We start from the raw sequence: 19,923 nt of genomic DNA, 5'->3' as shown, positions 1-19,923 counted from the left end.
CTTACCAATTTTATGCCAAAATTAAAAATTGCTAAGAGTTACCACTATAACATGTAATTGAGTCTATTGAAAATAGGTTTACCTTCAAGGTGTGTAAGGAAAGTAAATTTTTTTGGTAAAAGATTAAACGAAGGCATAAGAATGTAAATTTCTGTCTGTTTAGAGAGTTAAAGAATTGTTTGAAATTAGATAAGATAAAATGAAAGGTTTGAACAAGTTGTGGAAGTTTTGCAAAAATTAATCTTTTAACAAAATTTTTTGTGTGAACATATTTACTTATTCAAGAGGATATTATTAGCTTTTTCTGTGTGTTGAACATTAGAATAAAAGCAAAACAGGGTTTTCTTAAGGCAATGATTTGCTCTTTAACAAAAGTTTGTAATGGGTTATAAAAGGTTTATGAGAATCTCATCTCATGGTCAAATTGGTTAAGATTAGATAGATTTGTCCATAAGTTTTTATTTAAAAATTGGGGTTGACATTAATAATAGACTAATGCAATGGTGAAATTTGGCTCTGTTTCTCTGGAACAAGATTTTCATGTGTTAAAGAATAATAAAAGATTTTTGTTTGCTTTGTAAATAAACTCCAAAAAAAGAAGGGAAGGACAAGAGACAGATTGTTTGGAAAGCTAAGTCTTCCCTCCTAATGAGAAAGGTTTTTGCCTTCTTTTTACAGTTTTGAGTCATTATTTTGGGTAAATAAATGACTTAAGGTAACATGAAATTCTTTTCAAAACATGAAATGTTTTAAATCTTTAATATATATTTGATAGGCTTTCCAAAATTAAATTTCAGCTTCAGAATAGTCTTTTCTGACCCCTTACTTTGTGATGCTACAGAGGGCCACCAGAACATCCAGAATAGAGGTAAACAGATATATCTGGCATGTTTAGTTACAAGGAATTGTTGAAATAAAAATAAGGTTTATTCTTCAGGTTATATTTTAGTAAACATTATTAACATATGTTCCAAAATGGTATGGGATTTCTAAAATTCTAATGTCTGAGTGTATGCTATCAATCATAATTAGGGTTATTATGTTATTATAAACCACAGAAATAACCAAATTTGTCAATCATGTTTTTAACTATGACTATCATAAGACATTTTGTCATTCACAGACAATTATTGTTGTGTTTTGATCCACTTCAAAAGATAGTTTTTAATGAACTATAGGAATTTGACAGGTGCTCATTAGTTGTTTTTAAGCTTTTGTCTGCATTTTGGATTAAGAACCATTCTTATTTTTTGTGAGCCAACCAGAGATCTCTGACTGCAGCTCAGAAGAAACAAAGGGAATGGGTAATGTAAAAGTCTTGATCAATATTCTCATTCTGGTCAATTATCCTGCAAATTCTACCAGGCAATGAGGGTAAATGGGGTGCCCATAACCCGGAGCTTTTATTTATGGGAAAACAAAACCAAGGGATTATCTACTCCCCTAAACAGTTATTTCTCTTCTAACACCAAATGAGATTCAATTTCTTTCATCAGGGTGAAACAGCTCCAGCTACAACATTGTTTTCAGAATGGTTAGTCTATTTTGCTTCTTATTTCTGTTATCTTTGGCACTGGATTTTTTTTCCTTCACATACTTAACCTTCTTGTAAAATCTGTTTCTTCTCACCTAGAGATTATCAACTCCAAGCAGTCATGCAACTGGAGCCATGGATGATGACTCCCTTTTTACCAGGGACCCTTAGGCCTCTGAGACATATCTGACTGCTGTTTTCCCCAAAACTGCACCTTCTGTCAGAATGAAGCAGTTAAGAGTGATCATCATGCCTATCCTAACAGTAGTTAGGTGTACCTCTTCAGAAGGGAATTGGTGGCAGTGGCAGCCCACCTGGAGCAGCCACTGTGAAGACACTGGCTACAGCAGGGAGGCATGGGCAGGGCTGTGTGCTCCACAAAGCCAGTGGGTATCGGGGAACCTGCCTCCAATATTTCAATGTATATTCTGTTCCCTAAGTGTCAGCTGGTCTGAGAAATAAAGAGAAAGAGTACAAAGAGAGGAATTTTACAGCTGGGCCACAGGGGTTGACATCACATATTGGTAGGTCCATGATGCCCACCTGAGCCACAAAACCAGCAAGTTTTCATTAGGGATTTTAAAAGGGGAGGGGATGTACGAACAGGGAGTAGGTCACAAGAATCACATACTTCAAAGGGCAAAAGGGAGAACCAAGATCACATGCTTCTGAGGAAACAGGGCAAGGACAAAAGCAAAGATCACAAGGCAAAGGGCAGAATTAGAATTACTGATGAGGGTCTATGTTCAGCTGTGCATGTATTGTCTTGATAAACATCTTAAACAACAGAAAACAGGGTTAGAAAGCAGAGAACTGGTCTGACCTCAAATTTACCAGGGCAGGATTTTTTCCCCACCCTAATAAGCCTGAGGGTACTGCAGGAGACCAGGGTGTATTTCAGTCCTTATCTCAGCCCCATAGGACAGGCACTCCCAGGGCAGCCGTTTATAGACCTCCCTCCAGGAATACAATTGTTTTCCTAGGGTCTTAATATTATATTCTTTGCTAGGAAAAGAATTTAGTGATATCTCTCCTACTTGCACATCCATTTATAGGCTCTCTGCAAGAAGAAAAATATGGCTGTTTTTCCCTGACCCTGCAGGCAGTCAGACCTTATGGTTGTCTTCCCTTGTTCCCTAAAATCACTGTCATTCTGTTCTTTTTCAAGATGCACTGATTTCATATCGTTCAAACACACATATTTTGCAATCAGATTTCATATTGTTCAAACACACAGGTTTTACAATCAATTTGTACAGTTAATGCAATCATCACAGGGTCCTTAGGTGATGTACATCCTCAACTTACAAAGATAACAGGATTAAGAGATTAAAGTAAGATAGGCATAAGAAATTGTAAAAGTATTAATTTGGGGAACTGATAAATGTTCATATTAAAATGAAATCTTTGCAGTTTATGTTCAGAGATTGCAGTAAAGACAGGCATAAGAAATTATAAAGGTATTAATTTGGGGAACAGATGTATGTCCAAGAAATCTTCACAATTTAAGTTCCTCTACTGTGGCTCCAGCCAGTCCCTCTTTTTGGGATCCCTGACTTCCCACAACAAGTGGGAGCTGGGAACAGGCAGGAGCCCTGCCCCTTTCTGAGTTTATGGGGTGGGACCCCACCCTCTTGGTTGCAGCTGCAGCTGCCTAACCATGGCTGCAGACCTAGGCATCCCTGAACTCTTGGAGGCCCAGGTAGTCCTCCCTGACCCCAAAGGCTCAAAAGTCTCTCCTCCCACTCCCTGGCCTCTCCCTGTTCCTGGTGCCCACTCTAATTTTGGAGAAAAGTTGAGGCTGAGCCTGGGTGCTGTCAAAAGCTGGCTAGGTGTGCACACTTGGAGCAACTCTAACATGCTAGCCACCTGACACCTCAGCCCCTTCTGGACTTTTGGTACTGACAGGCATGTGAGGGAGGCTGAGGGGGGCTGAGGGCAGGTTGGCATGGGCCTGCATGTGCCCCATGACACAAACAGCCTGGGTTCCATGGACAACATCATCGATGGTGGCAGGAGGTAGACAGGCTTCTGGGCAGAAAGGGGTACATCCCTGGTGAAACCTCACCTTCAAGCCAAGGATGACCTGAAGCACGGGGGCTGGGCTTTCATTTCCAAGCAGTTTGTGGCCTGGAGTGAGAACTTATAATGCATTTTCCGGACCCACCCATGGCTGTTGATGAACTAATAAGTGTACACCTCCACCCTTCTGAAGCCCATAAAAACTCCAAACTCAGCCAGACTCACAGAGCTGTTGAGATGACCAGCTGTAGGAAGGAGATACCCAGTTCGGGTCTCCTCAACTTGTCCAGATGACCAGCTTGTGAAAAGGAGCTACCCACTCTGGGTCTCCTCTCTGCTGAATGTTGGACACTTGTTGGGACGACCTGCCTGTAGAAAAGAACTACTCACTTTAGGTCTCCTGAGAGCCATTCTGTCACTCAATGAAGCTCCTCTCTTCCTTACTCACCCTCCAGTTGTTTGGGTACTTCATTCTTCCTGGACACCAGATAAAAACTGGAGACCTGCTGAATCACAGGACTGAAACAGCTGTAACACAAACAGGGCTGAAGTATGCCCCCTGCTTGCCACATTGTAGGTGACAAGGAGAGAAGAGCTGCAGCCCCTCAGCAAGCCCAGAACTAGGGGGTCCCTGAGCCAGTGTTGTGACACTCTCTTTGGGGCTCTGCAATTTGTAGTATCATCAAGCTTTTGGGCACCATTGTGTTCCTCTTATCTGGATGCGCGTGTCTGCAGTAGAAGCCATGTGCAGTACATCAGGTCCAGTTGCAGCCTCGCATGGAGATGACATCTGTGCTGGCATCTGAAGCTGCCCACCCTGCCCCAGCAGCTGACATGCCTGACTGTGTGCAGTGGCTGGACTCTGTGTTTGCTTGCTCACACAACCCTTGCCTCTCCACACCTGGCTCACCCTTGGTAGGTGTGGGATCTGGACCCATAGCCAAGTGTAGCCTGCTGGGCCAATGGGTGGAATGAGCCCAGTGAGCATGAGCAACACTCAGGCAGAAGGTGCTGTTGGCCACAGAGCTTTCCAGGTGGTGAAGCAGCACACCAGGGATCCTGACAAGAACACACATAGGAATATCCACGAATCTTATACCTCACACTCCTATTTCACTATCCTTGTGTGTATCAAGGACACATGATAAGGTCAAATTATATGTCTTTCTGCCTGAGATTCTGTGCTTCTTCTCTCTATAATTCTTATCTTTCGTACACGAGGCATTGTCAAGTTTTTGCAAGTTTTATTGTGGCCCACAGTTTGGCTTTTGCATCCCTGCCCTTTTTGCTGAGCCCTCTGTTTCCTTACTTTCTTTATGCCTCTATCTGTGACCCTACAAAGCTCTTAACCTCACTTGTTACTGTTCTGTGACCTAAATAAGAGTATGAATGAATTCTATTATTGACAGGGAGAATGGTCGGGTATGCAGTCCTCTGCTTGAAGAAATAATGTGTAATGGTCACTGCCATGTATTTTGGAGGTTAATTTCTGCCTCTCTGAGCTTGCACAATTTACCTTGTCTGTGTCAACATTGCTGCCTTACTCAGGGATTGGTCCCCTTTATCAATTTTCAGTTTTCTTGCATATGACCTATCCAATTTCAGCTCAAATTTTGCATAAGTTACAAATATCATTTTCAGAAAAGAATAATAATCTAAAATAGTTTTCTGTTTTTCTGGTGGTGAGAGATTTTATCATCTTAGGGAGAATATTGCTTTTTTTGGAAACTGTCTTTCTAAGCCATCTTGAGGTAGGAAAATACTGACAAGCTTTGGTTTTAGTTAGTGCCAAGACTTCTAAAAAAGATGAGAAAAATAATACATAATAGACAAGGTGAAATTGTTTCCTCTGTGTGAGACAGAGAGTCAGAAAGGAAAAAGGAGACATGAAAGGAGATCATGATAATAGTATCATGTATCAGTTTCTATGAACCTCAAGTCATTGGTAAATCAAAGACCATTATAAAATGCTTGGGATATTTGATTTTGGGTTGATATGGAAACTAAACAGAGATGAAATGCTTGAATGTAGGGGCTAGAGATAGAGGTGACATGGATATTTTGATTCTATGGATGTTGGAGAGGTTCTTAGACTTTCTCCAAATATGAAATCAGTAAGGATTCAAGGACGTTTCAACCTAGGGCACTGAGGAAGAGGAAATTTCCAAATGACATCTGAATTACCTATACATTCAGCCAATCTCAGGTCTCATTCTATCATGTCTAGCTCTTATTTCTGAAGCTTCCATAATAAGAGTTTTGTATTACTTTATATTACCCACAGATACTGGCTTATGACCTCCCAGGGGCTCCTAAACTGGTAGAAGTTTCTAGTCTTGGGTTAGGGTGGGAGATTCTCATTTGAACACCATTTGTGTACTCAGTTTAAAATGAACATATGGATCTGTTGTCTGGTTTCATGATTCTAAAAATAAGATTGGATCAATAAGAGGAAAGATAGACAATGCCAACTACCTTTCCTTGTATTTCCTTGTATCTCTATTCTAGATTTTTAAATTTCCTGGTTGATTGCTTTTTCAAAAAATAAATTTTATTTGAGGTTTACAAAATAATGCTATGAGTTATGTATAAATACATAGGTATTTATACATAACTCATAGCATTATAGATACTATAATGGTTACTATAGTAAAGCAAGATTATCATATTTATCATCCCACATAATTACCCTTTTTGCTTTACTTTTTAGTTCTAATCTCTGCCCTGGCCCTGCCTAGAAACCTGTTTTCTTTGGAATGATATCCCTGTCTGGATCTAACTAGTCCTGATATAGACTGCATTTATAATTATGAATCACTAATTCTTTTAGTTCTCTCAGAACTGCCTGTTTATTCTGTAGTTATCTATCATTGGTTACCAAATTCCCAAGTCTTTGTGATCTAGGACCCTCACTGGTAACTTTTAGGATTATTGCCCCTTGGTTCTGTTCTCTTGCTAATGACAATACTGCCCATCGTGTATTATTATGTCTTCTGGGGAATTCAGCAGTCCAAGTAACCTGTTTGAACTCTATCAAGATGTCTTCTCTTTGTTTCATGCTTATTCAAAATCTGGGACTTTTAAAAATCAAATTATAGCTTCTCCTGTTTTTATTGGGTCTCTTCCAATTTTTTAAAATGAATTAAGGCTTCAATGGATATCCTTGCCTTTGTAAAAAGGCATGACATTATCTGGATGCCTGCCAGTGATTAGACCCTCAACATTCCGACTGATTTTGGAAAGCAAAAGAAAAATCTCTGGGATGAAGGGGCTCTCTGGAATTTTGCATTGTATAAAGGTAGAAATATCCTTGTCTGTTTAGTGACTCACCATGTGTCTATTGCTTTATTGTTTCAAAGCTTCCTGGCATAGCTTGTTTTATGGACCATCTTGACGAGTAATTAATTACAAGTAAGTGAGGGTTTAGAAGGTGAAAGAAAAACTTGCTTAAAATGATGCAAAACTATATCTGCCTAAGAAAAGCTAAATTGTTTAATTTGGATGAGGAGTTGTAGGAAGACACAGGCTTCCCTCCATTTTGGCCAATTCCCTGCCCCCTTCCTGCCCTCCACCTTCCCATCAGAGCCAATTAGAACCAGGCAGTCACCAGTCCATAAAAAATGGGATTCCAGGCAGGGCCAAGCAGGAATACAAACTGAAGGAATTAGAGGCCAATGTTAGTCATTCCTTTTACTTTTCCTTCAGCCACCAGAGTTTAGTCCAGGTATGGCCAGGGTTCTCTCTTAGGCTTTCTGTTTGTACCCTCTCTTAATTCTAAGTTCATTAACCAGTCCAAGCTTCTGCCTGTTACATGGCATCCCATTTTCTCTGGACTAGGCTACTCCCTTGCTCTAATTTGTTCTCTATATGTTTTGTCATTGTACCATTTCAGCACGTACAAAAGTTTTCGCTATACTCCTTAAAATTATTCACTCACAATCCCATCTTATATGCTATTTCAGATAGAAGAAGACTTACTGAAAGAAACCCACAGAATTCCAAGTATATTATATCTGCCCATAGCTTGAGGAAAATATAGCTACTGCCCTTCCAGCTTATTGATTGTCTGCCTATCATTGGTTTCTACTAAGAAGTAAATGTGTTGGGTAGTGGTGAGAAGGGATGTGTCTTTCACTCTTCCCTCTTTTTCTCCTTGAATATTCAGAAACTATTTCTTTTTCTGACTCAGAGGAGCAAGAAATCAACTGGGATAATGGAGTGGGCAAAGGAGTAACAAGAATAAAAATTTGTTTCTCCAGCTTGCTTTACAATCAGCAGTTTTAACAGATATTTAATATCTTATAATATACTATTCCAAGAGAAAGAACTTGCAGTTTAAGGAAATGTTTTGAAAAATGAATGGTATAATCTCTCCATGTTTTATATATCCCAAATTATCATGTTTGACTACTATAAAGACTATTATATTCAATATTTTCTGGTTTATTTGTCAGCAAGACTAAGGTCTTTATGTTTTTCTTATCCCAGAGAAATGCAAGTGGGATGTCAAAGTCATATTTCTGTTCATTCATATTCATATTTAACAGGCTTAACATGTTACACAGTGTGGTAGTTTGGTTTCACAAACATGAGACTAGTTCCATTTAACATATACAGTAACATTTTGAGAATTAATATTTCTCTTTTATAATGCCTTGAGCATCACACAGTTAGCAAATAGCATGCAGGATTATAACAGAGGTCAGTCTGACTCAATCCATTACACTACTTTCTCAAGGTGTCTGTGGATTATCACATGGATCATGAGGGTATCAAATTTCGAGCCTTTCTAGTACGGGATTCTGGAAGTCAATAAGAGTAGATTCTAGGATGTAGTTAAGATTAAACAAGTTGGGCAGGCAGTTACTATGACTCAGAAGACTTGCAGGGTTTAGGACCTAGCAGTTCAGAATCAGTTAAAATAGTCCCACAGAGCAGACTGAGCACAAAGCTTTGTTATTGTTCATTTTTGTTTGTTTGTTTTGTTTTGCTATGTATGAGCCTTGATGCCTAAACCTGTTGTCAGCAATATTTTCAGAAAGGGCTTAGAATATGCTTGACTGTGGTGCTATGTGAAACAGTGTCTGGAACAAAGTCGGACTGGCTCAAGACAAGGAACAGTGCTAGAGAGTCATTCTCAGGAATTTAGGAGGAGAGACCACAGCAGAAGCAGTGGCCACACATGGGACACCAGAAAGGTGCATAGATCACAAGCAGATGAAATTCTAGTAGGACAGATTTCATAAACCAGTTCTAGAGAAGTAGGCTAGGCAAGCCTCAAAAATGTAAAGTAGAGACGTGGAGTGACATGCCCACTGGAATATCTTGTAAACATCTCAAATTAGATTTAAAGGTGTGGGTGGATGATTGACAAAAGTCTAGGATAGCTGCTAGATTTCACTCAAGCAGTGTGGAAAAACTCTAGTCTTTCCCAGGTTCACTTACAGAGTTTAGGGCTTTCTGACCACAAGAGAGGGACTGATACTGACTTAGTCGTTGTTAGGGCAATTGATCCTTTTCTGTTCCTAAAAGATCTTTACCAAAAAATTTTAATGTTGCCTCCACAATATTCCATTTCAGTAATGAGAAATATTCACTCTACTAACCTGCTCAGGCCTCCAACAGTGTGAGGATCACCTCATTGGCTCTGGCCTTCCCTTTGAGAAATGTCAAATCCACCATGCTTCTTATCTTTATCGTTGTAGGCCATTCCATAATGCAAACTCCTGTAGTCCCTCTTCTCTTGGATCCTTTCATGCCTTTTCTCTTTCATTTCTTTTTTCTCATATTCTATCTATTGACTCAGGATGCTCATTCTATATACATTTACTCTACTCCATGTTTTCACTATATTTAAATAATTATCTTTTTTTTTCCCTGTGATGAATAATCTCATTTGTTGATTTGGTTAGGCTATGGTATCCAGTTGCTTGTCAAACAGCTGTCAGATAAAGGTGCTTTTGTGAAGATGCTTTTTAGATATGATAAACATTTAAATCGGTAGACTTTGAGTCAAGCACATTACCTTCAATAATATGGGTGAGGCTCACCCAGCGAGTTGAAGGCCTCCAGAAAAAACAACTGAGGTCCCCCAAGGAAAAAGGAGTTCAGCCTCCACATGGCCTTTGGACTCAAGGCTACATCAGCACCTCTTCCTTGGCTTTGCAGATCGCTGGCCTGCCTGTAGATTTCAAACTTGCCAACTCCCACAATCATGGGAGGTAATCCTTTCAAATAAGTCTCTTTCTATGCATAAACATCCTATTGGTTTTGTTTCTCTGAAAAACATTTACTCATACAATCCCTTAAAAAACCTTGACTCTGCCCCATGGAAATCACCTACCTTGTGGGTGTCACTAATTGTTACTGTTTTTGCTCTCCCACGCTAGACCAAAGAGCCAGGAATCTGTCAGCATTCTGAAGCTCCCATATACTTCCCACTTCTCTTCTTGTCAGGGAAAATCACATCTTTCTTTATTATTAACACTATCCAACTAACACAGTATGCACTACTTTTAAATTTTTTGCTTTTGTCAACCACCAACCTTCCTATCATTTGATGACAATGTCTGACTTTAGCCTATATACCTGAGACAGTAATATCTTTCTTGAAGGGAAATTGTCAGAATTAGGGCCAGTATGTCTACAGTGTTTAGCACTGTGAGTCCATTAGTAGGCACTCAGTACATAAGAGTAATTAGGAAGTATTATGTTTCCATTTAGTATGGGTCTGTATATAAGCTTTAAAATATCAATCTCTGTAACTTTATACCTTCAGGTTCTCTCACACATTTTTTTTCTATGTAACTACTCTTTTATCTCATTAAGACCTTGGCCTAAACTCTTTCTTTGCTTTGTCATGATACTAATGAATGCTGAGCTGATTTCAGATCCAACAGGTTTCTGGTTATTTGGGATAGGGGTTGGTGGTGACTGTTATCTAGAGTCTAATCAGCTTATACATTAGAGATCTTTAATAAGTCATTGTTAGACTGCAAGGTCCCTGATGGGCGTGAGCAGGATATGGGTCCCGGCTCCAAAGGGGGAAAATAAATAAGTCCTCCAGTTTGGGCATATCAATGTTATACACTGCAATATTCTAAAGCATGAGTCACAGGAGTCCTTGGTGGGAAAGTATGGTACCCACTCTCAATTGCTGATGTGATAGTAGATCCTCAGTCTGGACTCTATAACTTTGAAATACTTTATATTTTCTGTGCCCTTGATTGTAATTGTCAGGGGATCAGAATCCTGTAGTTTCTCTGGTTTATATGAAAATATTAGGGTTGTTTTAACCCCATAAGTATTTAGAAAATAATGGTAATTGATGGTACAAAATTCTTAATCCAGAAGAAAGAGAATTATCAGAGACAAAATAAAATACAAATTTTCACATGTGGCAGTTATTGTGTTGAGATAAGTTTTTTCTATACATATTTTGTTGAGAGTTTTTATCATGAGTAGAGGTTGAATTTTGTCAAATGCTTTTTCTGCGTCTATCAGGATAATATTTTCTTATCCTTTATTTTGTTAATATGGTGCATCACACTCATTGATTTGCACATGTTGAACCACACCTGCATCCCAGGGGAAAATTCCGCTTGGTTATGGTGTGTAATTCTTTTAACATGCTGTTGAATTTGGTTTGCTAGTATTTTGTTGAAAATTTTTGCATCTATGTTCATTAGAAAAATTGGCATGTAGTTTTCTTTTCTTGTGGTATCTTTGTCTGGCTTTGCTCGTAGATTGATGCTGGCCTCATGAAATGTTTGGAAGTAGTTCATCTACCTCTATGTTTTGAGAAGAATTTAAGAAGGATTGGTTCTAATTTTTCTCTGAATATTTGGTAGAATTCACCTGTGAAGGTGTCGGGTCCTAGGCTTTTCTTTGTTGGAAAGTATTTAATTCTTGATAAATCACCTTTTTTAAATTTTATTGGTCTGCTCAGGCTTTCTATTTCATCTTGGTTCAGTTTTGGTAGGTTATATGATGCTAGGAATTTATCAGTTTCCTCTAAGTTGTCCAATTTGTTGGTGTATCATTGTTCATTATAGTCCCTTGTGATCCTTTTTATTTCTGAGGCATCCATTGTAAAGTCTCATCTTTCATTTCTTATTTTATTTATTTGAGTCTTCTCTCTCTTCCTCTTTAGTTAGCCTAGCTATGAGTTTGCTGCATTGTTTAATTAAAAATTAATTAAAAATTTAAAAAATTAATTAAAAAATAGTTTTGTTGATTTTTCCTACTTTTTTTTTCTATTCACTATTTGATTTATTTCTGCTTTAATCTTTACTATTTCCTTTCTTCTGCTAACTTTGGTCTTAGTTTGTTCTACTTTTTCTAGTTTCTTGGGGTGCAAAGTTAGGTTTTTAAATGTGAGATATTTATTCTTTTTAATGTAGGTGTTCATTACCATAAATTTCCTCTTTAGTATTGCTTTTGCTGTGTACCTTAAGTTTTGGTATGTTATTTTTATAATTTTGTTTTCAGATATTTTTAAAATCCTCTTTTGATTTTCTTTTTACCCAATGGTTGTTCAAGAGTGTGTTTTTAGTTACTACGTATTTGTAAGATTTCTCATTTATTTACTGTTATTGATTTCTAGTTTCATTCCATTGTGGCCAGAAGAGATATTTGGAATGATTTCAATCTTATTAAATTTGCTATAACTTGTTTTGTGATCTAAAATGTAATCTATTTTGGAGAACATTCTATGTACACGAGAAAAATGTATATTCTTCTGTTGTTAGGTGGAAAGTTTAATATGCTTATTAGGTCTGCTTAGTATGTAGCAATGTTCAAGTTAGCTGTTTCTTTATAACTTTTTTGGTCTGAGTGTTCTATCCATTTTATCTCAACACAATAAAGACAATATATGAAAACTTCATAGATAATATCATAATCAATGTGGAAAAACTGAAAGCTTTTCCTGTAAGATCTCGTACATGGCAAGGAGGCTCCCTATTACCACTTCTGTTCAACATACTACTAAAAGTTCTAGCTAGAGCGATTAGGCCAAAAAACAAAAAAAAAAAAAAAAAAAAAAAAGGAAATAAAAGATATCTAAATTAGAAAGAAGTAAAGTTATTTCTGTTTGCAGGTGACATGATCTACATGTAGAAAATCCTAAAGACTCAATAAAAAACTTTTAGAACTAATAAAAAAATTAGTGAAATTGCAAAATACAAATTTAGCACACAAAAATCAAAATGAATAAAATACTTGGGAATAAATGTAACCAAGGAGGTAAAAAGCTTATACATTATAAAGTATAAAATATAGATGAAGAAAATTAAAGAAAATATGGATAAATAAAAAGACATACAATATTTATAAATTAGAATAATTTGTATTGCTAAAATGTAGGCCAGGCACAGTGGCTCATGCCTTCAGTTCCAGTGCTTTGGGAGTCTGAGGCAGGAGAATCACTTGAAGTCAGGAGTTTTAGACTACCCTGGATGACACAGTGAGAACCTGCCTCTAAAAATAATCCATACTATGCAAAATGATCTACAGATCCAATACATCTTTATTAAAATATCAATCTGACATTCTCAACAGGAATAGAAAGTTCTAAAATTTGTGTGGAGTCATGAAAGACCCAAAATAGCCAAAGCAAACTTTAGAAAGAAGATTAAAGAGGAAATCATTTACAATAGCAAAGACATGGATTTAAACTATGTGGATCGGTGGATCGGATAAAAAAAATCTAGTACATATTTGTCATGGAATACTATGCATCCATGAAAAAGAATGAAATCATGTTCTTTGCAATAACATGGATGCAGCTGGAGGCCATTATCCTGAGAGACTTAATGAAGGAACAGAAAACCAAATACCACATGTTCTCATGTGTAAGTAGGAGCTAAATTATTGAGTACTCATGGACATAAAGATGGCAACAATATAAATTGGGGACTGCTAGAAAGGGAAATGGTAGGGGCCAAGGTTGAAAAACTAATTGTTGAGTACTGTGTTCAATACCTGGGTAATGGGACTATTCATATTCCAAAACTCAGCATCACACAATATACCTGGGCTTCATCCCTGGGATGCAAGGCTGGGTCAACATATGCAAATTTATGCCTTTACTATTTATGCATGTAACATACTTGCACATTCACCACCTGAATTTAAAATAAAAGTTGAAAATAAAAGGACAGGACTATTGACCATTTTAAAAAATGTCAATATTTAAAGCTCTGCATTGTCCAGTCAGTTCCCAGCCTTTGTCAATCCTTATAAACCTACTAAGCCGAGTATGCAATGGTCCCCCAGCCCCAGAACCTTGGGCTGGTTGGCAATTACTATTCAACTGTGTGATAATAATTCAGGATCATAAAACACCATAAACAAAAGTAAATAAATTAATTGAAAAATGAATAAATACTTATCATTTGCAAAAAAGAAACAAAATTGAACTGCAAACTATGTCTTTCAAAGCTTCGCAAACTCACTTTTCTATGTTGCCTTGTGTTGTTATGTAAAATTTGCTCCAGCATTTTGTTCAGAAAGATGGCATTGATTAACAATATATTTATCTAAACTGTTGCCATAAAGTTATTATTCATGCAGGGCTACAACCGAATTAATTTTGGAGAAGAGCTGTTCAAACAGGACCAGAGCTGTGGTACTTACAAACACCACCGTTTCTCTTTGTGCTAATTAGTTTGAAATGGTTCCAAATAAGAGTCAACCCCACAGAAGTCTGTGTAGCATGAAGCCAGGCTTGTTAAGACACAGAAAACAGTTTCATCTTGATGAATCAACTGCATCATAAAGCCTTTTCAAAAGGAATGCAATCTGAATTACCACACTCAAATGTTGTATATTGTTTATATGCCTCTCAGTCTTTCTTATTAACATTTAAAAGGCCTATTATTATGACTCAGTATAGATGACAATACGTTTGTAATGTTTCCCTGCAGTAGGATGGTAGACTAAATTTAGTATAATACCATTTTCTCTTCTCTTCTTATTATATAAATTAACATTTTTTTGTTCTGTGTGTTTTTGATGCATGACTGCCCTTCTAAATTTTGCACTTACCATTAAAACAATTTTGTTATCAATAGTTAAATAAAAAAGAACAAAGCTGGACATGTCAATCTTCCTGATTTCAAACTATATTACGAAGCCAAAATAACATGACAATATGGTAATGCCATAAAAACAGACATGCAGACCAAAAGAACAGAATAGAGACCTCAGAAACAAATTTATGCATTTACTGTCAACTGATCATTGGTGCCAAGGAAAACAATGGGGGAAGGGGTGCCTTCTCAACAAATGATATTGGGTAAACTGCATATCTACGTGTAGCAGAAGTAAATTGGACATTTATGTCTCATCATATAAAAAAATCAACTCAAAATTGATTAAAGACTTAAACATAAGACCTAAAACGTTACAACTCCTAGAAGAAAGCATAGGGAAAAAGCATTTTGAGATTGGTTTTCGCAATGAATTTTTTGATATGACACTGAATGCAAAGGCAACAAAAACATACAAAACACGTTAGGCTATATCAAACCAAGAAACTTCTGCATCACAATGAAAAAAAACCATCAACAGAGTTAAAAAGCAACCAAAAACCTTATCCACCATGATCAAGTTGGCTTCATCCCTGGATGCAAGGCTGGATCAACATACACAAATCAATAAATGTAACCCATCACTTAAACAGAACCAACGACAAAAATCACATTATGATTTCAATAGATGCAGAAAAGGCCTTCAACAAAATTCAACAGCCTGCATGCTAAAAACTCTTAATAAACTAAATATTAATGGAATGTATTTCAAAATAATAAGAGCTATTTATGACAAACACACAGCCAATACAATACTGAATGGGCAAAAGCTGGAAGCGTTCCGTTTGAAAATTTGCACAAGACAAGGATGCCCTCTCTCACCACTCCTACTAAACTTAGTACTGGAAGTTGTGGCCAGGGCAATCAGGCAAGAGAAATAAATAAAGCACATTCAAATAGGAAGAGAGGAAGTCAAATTGTCTCTGTCTGCAGATGACATGATAGTTTATTTAGAAAACCCCATCGTCTCAGCCCCAAATCTCCTTAAGTTGGTAAGCAACTTCAGCAAAGTCTCAGGATACCAAATCAATGTGCAAAAATCACAAGCATTGCTATACACCAAGAATAGACAGACAGCCAAATCATGAGTGAACTCCCATTCACATTTGCTACAAAGAGAATTAAATACTTAGGAATCCAACTTACAAGGGATGTGAAGGACCTCTTCAAGGAGAACTACAAACCACTATTCAAGGAAATAAGGGAGGACACAAACAAATGGAAAAACATTCCATGCACATGGATAGGAAGAATCAATATCATGAAAATGGCAATACTGCCACAGTAATTTATAGATTCAATGCCATCCCCATCAAGCTACCATTGACTTCCTTCACAGAATTGGAAAAACTACTTTAAATTTTATATGAAACCAAAAAAGAGCCTGCATACCCAAGACAATCCTATGCAAAAAGAACAAAGCTGGAGGCATCACGCTACCTGACTTCAAACTGTACTACAAGGCTACAGTAACCAAAACAGCATGGACCAAAACAAATATAGACCAATGGAAAAAAACAGAGGCCTCAGAAAGAATGCCACATGTCTACAACCATCTGATCTTCAACAAACCTGACAAAAACAAGCAATGGGCAGAGGATTCCCTATTTAATAAACGGTGTTGGAAAAACTGGCTAGCCATATGCAGAAAACTGAAACTGGACATCTTCCTTACACCTTATGCAGAAACTAACTCAAGATGGATTAAAGACTTAAATGTAAGACCTAAAACCACAACAACCCTAGAAGAAAACCTAGGCAATACCATTCAGGACATAGGCATGGGCAAAGACTTTATCACTAAAACACCAAAAGCAATGACAACAAAAGCCAAAATTGACAAATGGGATCTAGTTAAACTAAAGAGCTTCTGTACAGCAAAAGAAACTATCATCAGAGAGAACAGGCAACCTACAGAATGAGAGAAAATTTTTGCAATCTATCCATCTGACAAAGGGCTAATATCCAGAATTTACAAGGAACTTAAACAAATTTACAAGAAAAAAACAACCCCTCAAAAAGTGGGTGAAGGATCTGAACAGACACTTCTCAAAAGAAGAAATCTGTGCGGCCATCAAACATATGAAAAAAAGCTCATCATCACTGAGATCATGAGGATTAAAGAGGAAATTAGAGAAATGCAAATCAAAACCACAATGAGATACCATCTCACGCCAATTAGAATGATGATCATTAAAAAGTCAGGAAATAACAGATGCTGGAGAGGACATGGAGAAATAGGAACGCTTTTACATTGTTGGTGGGAGTGTGAATTAGTCTAACCATTGTGGAAGACAGTGGGGCGATTCCTCAAGGATCTAGAACCAGAAATACCATTTGACCCAGCAATCCCATTACTGGGTATATACCCAAAGGATTATAAATCATTCTACTATAAAGACACACACACAGATATGTTTATTGCAGCACTCTTCACAATAGCAAAGACTTGGAACCAACCCAAATGCATATCAGTGATAGACTGGTCAAAGAAAAATGTGGCACATATACACCATGGAATACTATGCAGCCATAAAAAAGGATGAATTCATGTCTTTGCAGGGACATGGATGAAGCTTGAAACCATTATTCTCAGCAAACTAACACAAGGACAGAAAACCAAACACCACATGTTCTCACTCATAAGTGGAGTTGAACAATGAGAACACAGGGACACAGGGAGGGGAACATCACACACTGGGGTCTGTCGGGGGGTGAAGGGGGTAGGGGAGGGATAGTATTAGGAAAAATACCTAATGGGTTGATATTAGGTGATGGGTTGATAGATGCAGCAAACCCACGTGGCCCATGTATACCTGTGTAACAAACCTGCAGATTCTGCACATGTATTCTAGAACTTAAAGTATAATAAAAATAAATCACACGTACCCCATACATATATATGTACCATGTACCCACAAGATTTCAAAAAAAAAGAATGTAAGAAAATATTTGCAAACTATACACCTGATAAGTGGGTAATATCCATATTTTACAAGAAACTCATTCAACTTAATTACACAATAACAAATAACCCAACAAAAAAATGGGCAAAGAACCTGAATATACATTTCTCAGAAGAAGATATAAAAAGAAGATATGAAAAGGTCCTCAACATCACTAATCATCAGGGCATTGCAAATCAAAACCACAATAACATATCTCCACACACCTACTGGAATGGCTCTTATCAAAAAGAAATAGTAAGTATTGGAGAGTATGTGGAGTAAAGGAAATGCTTGTACTGTTGATAGGAATGTAAATTGGTACAGCCATTATGGAAAAACCGTATGAAACATTCTCCAGAAGTTAAAGTTACAACTACTGCATGATCCAACAATCCCACTTCCAGCTATAAATCCAAAGGAAATAAAATCAGTATTTGGAAGAAATATCTGCACCTCCATGTTCATTGCAGCATTATTCTCTGTAGCCAAGATATGGAAAAGACCTCAATGTCTACCAATGAATGAAATAATAAAAAAAGTTATATATGTGTGTGTATATATATATATATGTGTATATATATATATATATATATATATATATAGAGAGAGAGAGAGAGAGAGAGAGAGTAAAATATTACTCAGCCTTAAGAAAGGAAGAAATCCTTCTGTTTGTGACAACATAAATGAATCTGGAGGACATTAGGCTATATGAAATAAGCCAGTCACAGGAAGACAAATATTGCATAATTACACTTACACATGGAATTTCCAATATTCAAACTTACAGAAGCAGAGAGTAGAATGGTGATTACCATGGGCCGGGAAGAGGAGGAAAAATGAGGTGATGTTCAAAGAGTACAAAGTTTCTGTTATGCAAGATGTATAAGTTTTAGAGTGCTAATGTACAGCAACAGGACTATAGTTAACAATACTGTATTATATAGTTTAAATTTGCTGAGAGGGTGGTTCTTTCGTGTCCTTAGCACCCCAAAATAGAAAGTTAACTATGTCAGGTGATTGAGATGATTTATGTATTAATTAATTTGATTGTGGTGATTATTTCACAGTGTATATGTATACGAAAATATCAAGTTGCACACCTTAAATATACATAGGTTTTATTTGTCAATTATACCTCATTAAAGCTGTAAAAAGTACCAAATTGAATTTTGTGTGCTTATCTTTGAGAGGGGATTTTCTTCGCTCAGGAGTTTCGCTGATACTTTGGTGTTTATGCTATGTTTGGTGCTGCAGTGACTTGCCTTGGCTTGACTTAATGCTGATTTGAATCACTCACTGTGAGTGAGCTAGTTGCTATTTCAGTACTTCCCTGCTCTTTTCTCACCACGTAGCAGCATTAGTTACCAAGGTGATGTTTCTGGGAACACAGAGGGAGTAAGGACGTGCTGAAAATTTGGATTGATCAAATCATACACAGGTGAGTAGGCTAATGCTTCTCTTCCAGTCAGGCAGCAATGAGTCTCAGATTTTATTCTGTAATTTTTAAGAAAAATCTAACTTTTCTAGTATATGAGCTACTATGCTGCTCTGCTTCAAGAAGGGAAGTTTGCTATTGACCAGTTTTGGAACCTTTACAAAGATAAATACTTTGAGTCTCACAATTAATGCAGAGGCAAATAGATGCTGAGAAGGGCAGCTACCAAAAACAAGTTTGCCTTCTCTTTGGTCAGATTGGTTGTAGACATTAATAGAAACGGAATTTAGAAAAAAATATGTCCAGATTCAGAATGAGAGAAAGGGATACTCATTTTTCTTTAAGACAATGATTCATCCTGATTTTTCTTTATGACTAGCATCATTTAAACTGGTCTCCCTCAGATTTATAGTGTGGCATTCTTCAGAAACTACAGAGACTGAGTATCAGTGGACCACAGTGTGATGATCTGGAGGCCGACCATTGAAAGGGCGCATTCATACTCTGTTAGTGGACATATGTCTGTATTATAAAGGGAAGCATGTTTCTTAGAATAGCAAGCTTTTTGATCAACTCTGATCACCAGGCTTTCAAGTACATATTTTTTTCTTACCCAGTCTTACAAGAAAAGATTTTGTGGAGTATGCCTGTAATACTTCCCCAACAAGAGAGAAAATGGGCATAGCTGATACAGTCCTCTTCTCCAAGAACTAGTTATAAATAATATTTATAATGTTTACCACTATCTGATTCAGATTTCCTTTTCCCTCAGCCATTCCTCTGCATATTGGGCCTCTTTATCTGGTGGGAAGTCCCAAATATTTATTCCTAAAGCCCCTAACTGACCCTGTTTTTATTGCATTACTGAGGTCTTTAATTAACATTTACTAC

The 19,923-nt window shown here is 37.2% G+C and overlaps 1 protein-coding gene across 22 annotated transcripts in view; it reads left to right on the top strand.

The window, feature by feature from the left end:
* Positions 1–19,923, top strand: part of LOC105495000 (putative selection and upkeep of intraepithelial T-cells protein 1 homolog) — a 222,588-nt gene that overhangs the window by 156,204 nt on the left and 46,461 nt on the right. For 6 of the 22 annotated variants that reach the window (XM_071093465.1, XM_071093463.1, XM_071093459.1 and 3 more), the window contains 2 exons: positions 798–1,304; positions 6,916–6,967. The exons of 14 other annotated variants lie outside the window; for them this stretch is intronic. The gene's annotated coding sequence lies outside the window, so the exon portion shown is untranslated. Of the gene's footprint in view, positions 1–2; positions 1,305–6,915; positions 6,968–18,564; positions 19,036–19,923 lie in introns of those variants that run through there. 2 more of the 22 variants (XM_071093472.1, XM_011764115.3) reach the window with 2 other exon arrangements.

This window comes from Macaca nemestrina, chromosome 1 (assembly GCF_043159975.1).
Source record: "Macaca nemestrina isolate mMacNem1 chromosome 1, mMacNem.hap1, whole genome shotgun sequence".
In the NCBI taxonomy this organism is placed as follows: Eukaryota; Metazoa; Chordata; class Mammalia; order Primates; family Cercopithecidae; genus Macaca; species Macaca nemestrina.
The sequence above is the reverse complement of the archived record's forward strand: the minus strand, read 5'-3'. Positions and strand labels throughout refer to the sequence as shown.